The 9,196-nt window shown below is 37.4% G+C and overlaps 1 pseudogene; it reads left to right on the top strand.

The window, feature by feature from the left end:
* The first annotated feature begins 6,624 nt into the window (after positions 1-6,624).
* Positions 6,625-7,430, top strand: LOC149255422 (F-box protein At1g67340 pseudogene; annotated as a pseudogene).
* The last annotated feature ends 1,766 nt before the right edge of the window (positions 7,431-9,196 follow it).

Genomic DNA, 9,196 nt, shown 5'->3' with positions numbered 1-9,196 from the left:
TCTTTTCTTCATTCACATGCTCTAAGTCGGAAATTCGAAGGGCTCTGATGGCAAGGGTGTTTAGAACACCAAACTTCTGGGCCGGGTGATGGTGGGAATCCGCATGGAGGTAACTTTCCGTGTGGGTTGACTTTCTGAAAACCTTGTGGCCTAGAGAGCCATCCTCCTTTCTGATGATTAGAACGTCCAAAAATGGGATGCTCATATTTTCTTCAAGTTCCATCGTAAATTTTATTTCTGGAGAGATGGAATTTAAGTGAATGAAAAACTTATCAAGTTCTGCCTTACCATGCGTCCATTTTATGTTGGTGTCATCGACAAAACGCTTCCACCACGCCGGATTTAAAGGATAAGATTCCAGGGCCTTCTTTTCAAAGTGTTCCATGTATAGGTTGGCTACGATTGGTGATAAGGGTGATCCCATTGCCACACCTGATGTCTGCTCATAAAATATTCCTTCGAAGGTGAACACTGTTGACCTTAAGCAGATTTTAGCCAGCTTTGCAGTCCTAGGATCAGTAACATCTTTTATAACTTGAATGGCTTCATCAAGAGGAATCTTTGTGAATAAGGATACCACGTCAAAGTTAACAAGAATGTCATCACGCTCCATCCTTTCATTTTTAATTAGATTCACAAAGTCATGGGAGTCTTTGATGAAGGAATCAGTATTTCCGACAAGGGGTTTAAGGATTTTAGCAACATATTTAGCAAGCTCATAGGTTGGGGAGCCAATAGTATTAACTATCGGTCTAAGGGGAACCCCTTCCTTATGGATCTTGGGTAATCCATAGATTCTAGGGATGGTTTCACAAGATGGGGTTAATTTCTTCTTTAATTTCTCATCGAGATTAGAATCTGAGATTATCTTTTTTACATCCTTCATGATTTTGGGGATGGGATTAGTGTTCAACTTCTTATAACTGCCACAGTTTAGGTGATCATTCATTTTTCGCACATAGTCTTCTTTATCTAAGATGACTGCTGCTCCTCCTTTATCTGCTTTAAGAACCACCACCTTGTCATTGTTCCGCAAAGATTTGAAAGCTCTTTGTTCTTCCTTACTTAGGTTGCTTTTGGGAGCATTGGATTTTCTCATGATGAGAGAAAATTCTTGCCTCAATGCTTCTTTGTCTTCCAAAGGGAGGTTACCAATCCCATCTTCTATGCTGCATATCATGTTCTCAATGGGGAGGCTTCTAGGAGCAACCGCAAAACCCATACCTTTGCTGAGAACATTGGTAACTAGAGGATCTAATTCTTGGGAAGAAAGGTTGACTACTTTTCTATTAGATCTTGACTCACAGGTGTTTGTTGAAGACATTTTTTCTTCTTTCTGGACATTTATGTCTAAGCATTGATTTCTATTGTTTCCCGTGCCATCACCAGAATTCTGAATGTGCTCACACTTGTGCGACCAAAGAGTTTTTAATGAATCCTTTGAATCATTAAGATTGTTGTGACCGAAACCGATAACACTGCTTTTTATTAATTTAGGGTTATTAACTGCGCAGTTATTATCATCTGCGTAGTCATTTAAATTGTCATAGCTGCTATTTGGTTCCACTGTGACTTTGGGATTTACATCTGCGCAGTTACTATCGCTTCCATCTGCGTTATTTGAATTATCTGCGAAGTTTATAACGCAGTTTCTTGTATTATTTAATTTTTCACAGCTGCTATCTGCGCAGTCAATTAAATAGCTGTTATCTGGTTCCGCTGCAACATTGTTTACATCTGCGTAGTTACTATCACTATTTGGATCACAGTTTTTAACGATCAAATTGTCTGCGCAGTCCTTTGATGCGAAGTTAACCTTATCTTCTGCGCAGTTTCTTACATTATTTAAATTGTCACAGCTGTTACTGCCTTTATTATTGCTTCTTCTGCTAACAGTCTGGGCATTGAACGTACGGTTCATGGTCGAATCAGGTTCTGGTTCTGCTGCAACCTTGGGAAACTTATCATTGTTGACATTTGCTGCGGGGTTTACCAACTGATCTGAATTTGCTGAGGGCTTGTTCGGTTTGCTGTTCACTGTATGCCCACTATCCATTGTGATATTTTTACTGTTCTTAACATTTAAGCTGACATTTTGTGCAGGTTCACTGGCAAGGTTCATATTTTTGACCGACTCCTGAGATCCACCTGATAGCTTGGATAGTTTTTTGCGCTGCCTTGCCAGAGCAATCTGTCCTTCGTTATCTGCTTTAAGGGCAGTCCTGGCATCGATAATGGACCAGAGATCTTTATTGATGCTGTTGGCAAGCTCAAGGTGGGAAGAGAGGGCTAGACGTCCAAGATTTTCCAGAGAGGCCCTAACCCTTTTTATTTCAGACCGAATCAGAGAGAAGCTTAGCTGGGTAAACGCCTTCCTGTTATATTTGTTCTGCAATCTATGCTTAACCTGAGCAAATGGAGGAATGAGATTGTTGTCCCGACAGTTTTTAAGGAAATGCAGATCTGCTGCTCTTCTTGTTATCCTCACTCTACATCTTTCGAGTAAAAGGATTTCACTCCAAGTATCCCCTCCGTATAGGGATAAGATTTTGGATTTAAGAGATCTGTGGTTTGTGTCTTTTGAATCAGTGATCGGAGAATCCACAGTATGAACATTTTTATACCAACGTTTCAAATCCCAAGTGGGATCCATCATCAGGGTTGAAGAATGATGATAAAAGAAGAGCAATAAGGCAGAATAAATACTAATGAGGAAGAAATTTTCAAGGAAGAACACACTGTCGGCTAGAATCTTTAATTTAATATATTTTTATTTTTATTTTTAATTCATATTAATTATTATAAATAATTAATATTTAAATAAATTAATATAATAGTTCATATATTAATTAATGAAATAACTATTATATAAATTAATATAATATTAATATAATAATAATCAATTATTATATAATAAATAATTAATATTATATAATAATAATAATTAAATATTAGAATAATAATAAATTAATATAATAATTTTTATTTTCATAAATTAATATAATAATTATTAAATTACTATATTTTTAATTTATTGTAAATGATTAATATTTAAAGCTAACTAATAAAATAATTAACTAAATAATATATTTAAATCATACTAACTAATTAATATATTTATTTAATCATATTAGAAAAATAATTAATTAATTAATACCATAGGTTAATATCTAAATAAATTAAATTAATAATTTTTAATCCTATATTATTATAAATAATTAATATTTACAATAAATTAATATAATAATTCATATATTAATAATAATAATAAAATAACTAATATATAAATTAATATAATATTATTAATACAATAATAATCAATTATTTTATAATAAATAATTAATTATTATTGTATAATAATAATTAAATATTATAATAATAATTGATTAATCAATATAATAATTAATATATTAATTAATATAATAAAACAAATATTAATTAATATAATAATTATTAAAATAATAATAATCAATTATTATATAATATAATGTAATAATTAATTATTATTATTATATAATAATAATTAAATATTATAATAATTAATTAATATAATAATTATTATATAAATTAAATTAATATATTTAAATTATATTAGTAATCATAAATAGTTAATATTTATAGATAACTAATATAATAATAAATATATTAATTAATAGCAATATATAGATAGAAATCAAATTATAATAAAATAAGAGAGGACAACATACCAGAGGGATGCATTACCTGGGGATGGGTTGGCGACTTTTAATTTCTTTGATCAAGGGAAGCCAGCTTCCGTTAATTTCCATACCATTGTCTCTGTTCAGATTCTGAGGGTGCTTAATAATTTCAAGAGCTTCTCTGATCTTGCGTCTTTGATGATGTTCCTCTCTTGCGATAATAGATGCGTTTTCCAGGCAAATATGATGCTTAGTCTTCAAGGAGTGTTCTGCCAATGCTAAGGTACGAGATCTTCCATTCCTGATATCAGCGCCATGTTCTTTGAGCCTTGTTTGGAGGGAGCGACATGTTTCACCTATGTAGCTTTTCCCACAGGAGCAGTCTATCTTATAGACTCCTTTAAGCTGAAGATTGTCAATATCATCTTTAACAGATTTCAAACCTTGTCTGATGGTACCGGGAGCTGAGAAATGAGTGATAATGTTCTTCTTTCTTAGGATTTTAGCGATTCTGTCTGTAACACCAAGGATATAGGGTAGAAAAACCTTACCCTGGGGTTGATCTTGCGCCTTATGCTCATGAGATGACAACTTTCTTTCAGCTCTCTCTATAGCTTTTTTAACCTCATGCTCTTTGTAGCCTATATTCTTAAAAACTGAAACCAAATGCCTCTTTTCTTCATTCACATGCTCTAAGTCGGAAATTCGAAGGGCTCTGATGGCAAGGGTGTTTAGAACACCAAACTTCTGGGCCGGGTGATGGTGGGAATCCGCATGGAGGTAACTTTCCGTGTGGGTTGACTTTCTGAAAACCTTGTGGCCTAGAGAGCCATCCTCCTTTCTGATGATTAGAACGTCCAAAAATGGGATGCTCATATTTTCTTCAAGTTCCATCGTAAATTTTATTTCTGGAGAGATGGAATTTAAGTGAATGAAAAACTTATCAAGTTCTGCCTTACCATGCGTCCATTTTATGTTGGTGTCATCGACAAAACGCTTCCACCACGCCGGCTTTAAAGGATAAGATTCCAGGGCCTTCTTTTCAAAGTGTTCCATGTATAGGTTGGCTACGATCGGTGATAGGGGTGATCCCATTGCCACACCTGATGTCTGCTCATAAAATATTCCTTCGAAGGTGAACACTGTTGACCTTAAGCAGATTTCAGCCAGCTTTGCAGTCCTAGGATCAGTAACATCTTTTATAAAATAGTCCTGGATTGTTTCCTTGCATCCTCACGGGGTTTAGCTAACTCAACCAAATCACATGTTTTCTGATGGAATATCTTGACGGTGAAACGTCTCCAAATTGGTGTTATATTTGGTTTCAGTGCAGTGGAAGGATGGAAGGAATTCAAATACCTTGGAATCCTCATTTGCCTAAAAAATATCTCTCCGCATTCATGGTTCTTAGTCCTCTCAAAAATTAAAACCAAACTGGAATCCTGGTATATCCCAAATACCCACTATGCTTTTCTGAGTTTTAGTGTTTTCTTCAGATAGATATTTCGTCAGATATTTTAATGGCAGTCTGATGTGGGTGAAATGCTCCTTGCTTTGATAACATAAACATATACACATCCAGAACGATACTTCTAAATGACTTTTCAGGATAATAATTTGATGCCACTAATAAATTCAACGAGAAAAATACATCTCTGTGATGATAGGACACCCATCAATTGTTCATTTCTTCATTAAATAAACTCAGAAATTACACATCAATTGACAGAGCTTATGATAGGGAGAAAAACCAATGAACCTGGTACATCCCTCTCATAATAATATCAATTGTTTACAGCCAAGATGAACCAGAAGTAAGCACTGTATTTTGAAGTATCACGAGCTTAAGGAAGTTCATAGCACCTTTAATTGAGTTTGCATAGGTTCCGCCACACGTCCTTGAATGAGGAAATAACCCAAAAATAATACATCAATCCAACAAATCGTTTACAAGCAGATAAATTCCCAAAGATGGTAAACTCGTGGCCTCAATGACCCATCGTTCCTCAAATTTGTACGTTGCCTCTCCTCAGTTAGAGATTCGTCTCACTGTCTTCATGGCAGAATATGGCTTTTGAATGACAAAATCGATCCCCAGTCTTGGCTCCCAAGTTCTGGAAATGCCACAAAAAAATTTGAAATGCTCCCTCTTCAATGGCCGCACTTGATACTGAAATTTCTGAAGGTGTCTACAAAGATCAATCCATCCCTTAGAGAAAAGATGAGCATGAAACCCTTGACCCTCCTTGTGAAAAAAAATTGTCCTCAAGCTAGGAAAACAATCTATGGGAAATGCTCCTTCAAATCTGATTGTATATATATATACTTCAGAATACACTCTTCTTGGTAATGTAAAACGATCACTCTCTTGGAATAATGTGACTTCTCAATTGTTGGAATATTTAATCTTTACTTTTCTCTAGTTACTTATTTTAGTTTTACTAAATAAAGGAGTCTTTTTCCATAGTTAAAATATATTTTTTTGTGTGGTTGAGATAATCTCTCAACCAACAAATTGCCTCTCCATATATAATTACATTTGATTAATTAACATATAATTTGATTAATTAACCTATAGACATTATATAGTTGTATCATGGTATCATAGCCCTGCCCAGTCCTGGGCTGAGAGAAATAAGAGACTATATTTTGTTTTAGATTTTTAAGTTTGTCCATCGAACAAGGTTCTCAAAGTCAAGGGAGCCTGCTGTGAAAGATTGCATGCTGCATGCTGGTGATATGGAGTATTGCACGTTGGTTGAATGAGGTCGCTTGAAGTCTGTCTGAGCACTGGAGGGCTCAATTGGATGAGGCGAGCCTGGAGAGCCGTGAATGTGAGCCTCTAAGAACCTACAGTTCATTGCTAACACTGATATATATTTTGAAACTTTGTGCCGACGCAGGCAATCGAGAAGCCTGTTACATGCTTGGCATGATTCGATTCTATTGCCCGATGAACAGAGGATCAGACTTGGTTTTAATGGCCGAAGCAGCAATTGCATCGCACCCATGCGCCCTGTATTCTCTGGCCATTATAAAATTCAATGGAAGCGGAGGATTCAGAAAGGACAAAGTCCTAAAGGCTGGAGTTGTTCTATGTGCCAAGGCTGCCGCTATAGGACATTTAGACGTGATGAGAGAGCTCGGCCATTGTTTGCAGGATGGGTATGGCATTAAAAAGAATGCCGAAGAGGGGCGGAAATTGCCTCTAGAAGAAAATGCAAGAGAGGCAGCGGCTGCCAGAGAAGCGTATTGCTGCATGCACGGTTTCAATTACACTCTTTCAGATGGACGGAATCCAGGCGAAATCCAGGCGAGTTAAACTCCAGCAAGAACGGGAGCTCAGCAAGCAGCCGCCATGATCGTCGTCGCGGAAATAGGAGAATCGCATCACAAAGCGATTTTGGGTGCAGCGCATTGCCTGCAAATTTTCATGCAATAAACACATCCCTGGTACAATGGTTTGCGTTGCATCCGCCGGCAGAGGGGTTAAGACTCTGCTCTCATTCTCAATGCGGGAGGCCAGAGACCAGAAAACATGAATTTAGGAGATGTTCTGCATGTGGGTCTGTGCATTATTGCTCCCGGGCTTGCCAGGGTTTGGACCGGAAAATGAAGCACAGATATGTCTGCCTCTCCCCATTGAGGTGGGCACCCTGGAGCCCCTGCATTGTGGAATCCGTGGCCCTGGGCTGCATCACCGTCATCATCGCCGACAATGTTTCTCTGCCATACCCAGACGTGGTTTTGTGGGAAAATATCTCATTGTAAGTGCTAGAGTGTGGAGCCGCTGACTGTGGCACATGAGCCTGATTGTTGTAGTGCAACTGAAGTGTAATCAACATTGGGCACGGAGCGTAATTGCAAATCCGAAGCATGGCCGGTTAGGAGGGCTCGTTGATTTGCTTAGGTGGACCTCCGTGGGCGTTAAGTATGCATCAGATTGCTGTGGAGGTTGGGCGCTGTTGGATATAACTGGTGGTCAAAATAACGAGGTGCTAGAGGTTGCGTCCAATCGCAGTCAAAGCTGGAAACAATCGCTAAGGCTGTGTGATCGATGGTATAAAATATCTTGATTGCGTAGATGGATGAATCACATGAAACTCTGGAGGGAAAATCAATTTTCTATTTCAGTTTTTAAATTGGTATGAAAAACTTGAAGATGCTTGAGGTGTTAAATGGGCAGTTGGAAATTGTTGGTCAAATCATAAAGGTGACAGCAGTCTTTAATCAAGTTGAATGCAGGATTTTGGGGCTAATTCTATTAATTTTCATCGTGTTATGGTATTTCTGGTTATTATTGAAGTGACATTGGTCTGACCAACTATTGTCACATTTTTTGAGTGTATGTTGGAACTGGTCATTCCAACAATACACAAATTTGGAGGATATGATGAAGACATGACACTTAAGATGGCATTAGAAGAGTTGCATCAAAGATTAAACGATGATGGACAATTGAGTTTGTGTGAATTTGTGTGAGTGTGTGGAATAGACTCTTGAGCATGATGTATTAATGTATCACATACATTTTATTAGTAAGCAAGTCTAGGATGTTTTGTAGTGGTCTTTGTAATGTATGTACCTGGTAACTCCAAAAGTTGGAGTTATGTTGTAAACCTTGTAAGGCATGTGTAACCCCATACAGTTCGTGGTAATTTAAAAACCACTTTGTATTTGCAGTGTCGGTTTGTGGTAAGCCAGAAACCACGTGTAAGAGTGAGGTGGGACAGAGATTCCTGTAGGCATGGTTTAGGGTTAGTCGAGAAAACCCTTGCTTGGTTGAGTCGGGTCTTTGGTGAGCCTTAGTGGTTAGAGTCCCTTAGTGGCAGGTTTGTAGCCCAGAGTGATTGGAGTGCCCTAGTGGCAAGTTTGTCGCCCAAAGTGGCTGAAGAGCCTTCGTGGCTGTGATGAGCCTTCATGGCTGAGTTGAGCCTTGGTGGCTGTGTTTAGCCTTGGTCGCTGAGAGCCCTTGGTGGCATGGTTGAGGGTGATCCGATAAAACCCAGAGCATGGTTACGAGTAATCCGATAAAACCCATGATGATATTGGAGGGGGATTTACAGGTACAAGTACAGGTGTGCAGTTATAATGGTTGGAAGAACCATGTATGCGAAGGACATCCTACAAGATTGGCGGTTGCAGCGGTTAGTACCCATGCATTTCGATGGATGGTTTCTCCTTTACATGGACATCAACATATTCTTTGTGGTATATTTGACCACAACTAGATTTTGCAGATCGATATGGAGACAAGTACTCATTAAGGGGGGGGTGTTGGAATATCTAATTCCTACTTGTCTCTAGTTGTGATTCTTACTAAGTAAAGGAGTTTGTTCCTAGTAGTTAGGATATATTTCCTACATTGGTGTGTGGTTGAGATATTCTCTCAACCAACAGATTGTGTGTGCATGTATATATGTAATTACATTTGATTAATGAACTTATAGACACTATCTAGTTTTATCATCAATGACAAATAATTGGCCTCAATACAACTTGCTCAGTCCTTTTGAGTTGAAGGTGATCCTGGAATT

The sequence above is a fragment of the Pinus tabuliformis genome, chromosome 7 (genome assembly GCF_031772625.1).
Source record: "Pinus tabuliformis cultivar Carrire ecotype Pingquan chromosome 7, CPIR1, whole genome shotgun sequence".
Lineage (NCBI taxonomy): Eukaryota > Viridiplantae > Streptophyta > Pinopsida > Pinales > Pinaceae > Pinus > Pinus tabuliformis.
The sequence above is the reverse complement of the archived record's forward strand: the minus strand, read 5'-3'. Positions and strand labels throughout refer to the sequence as shown.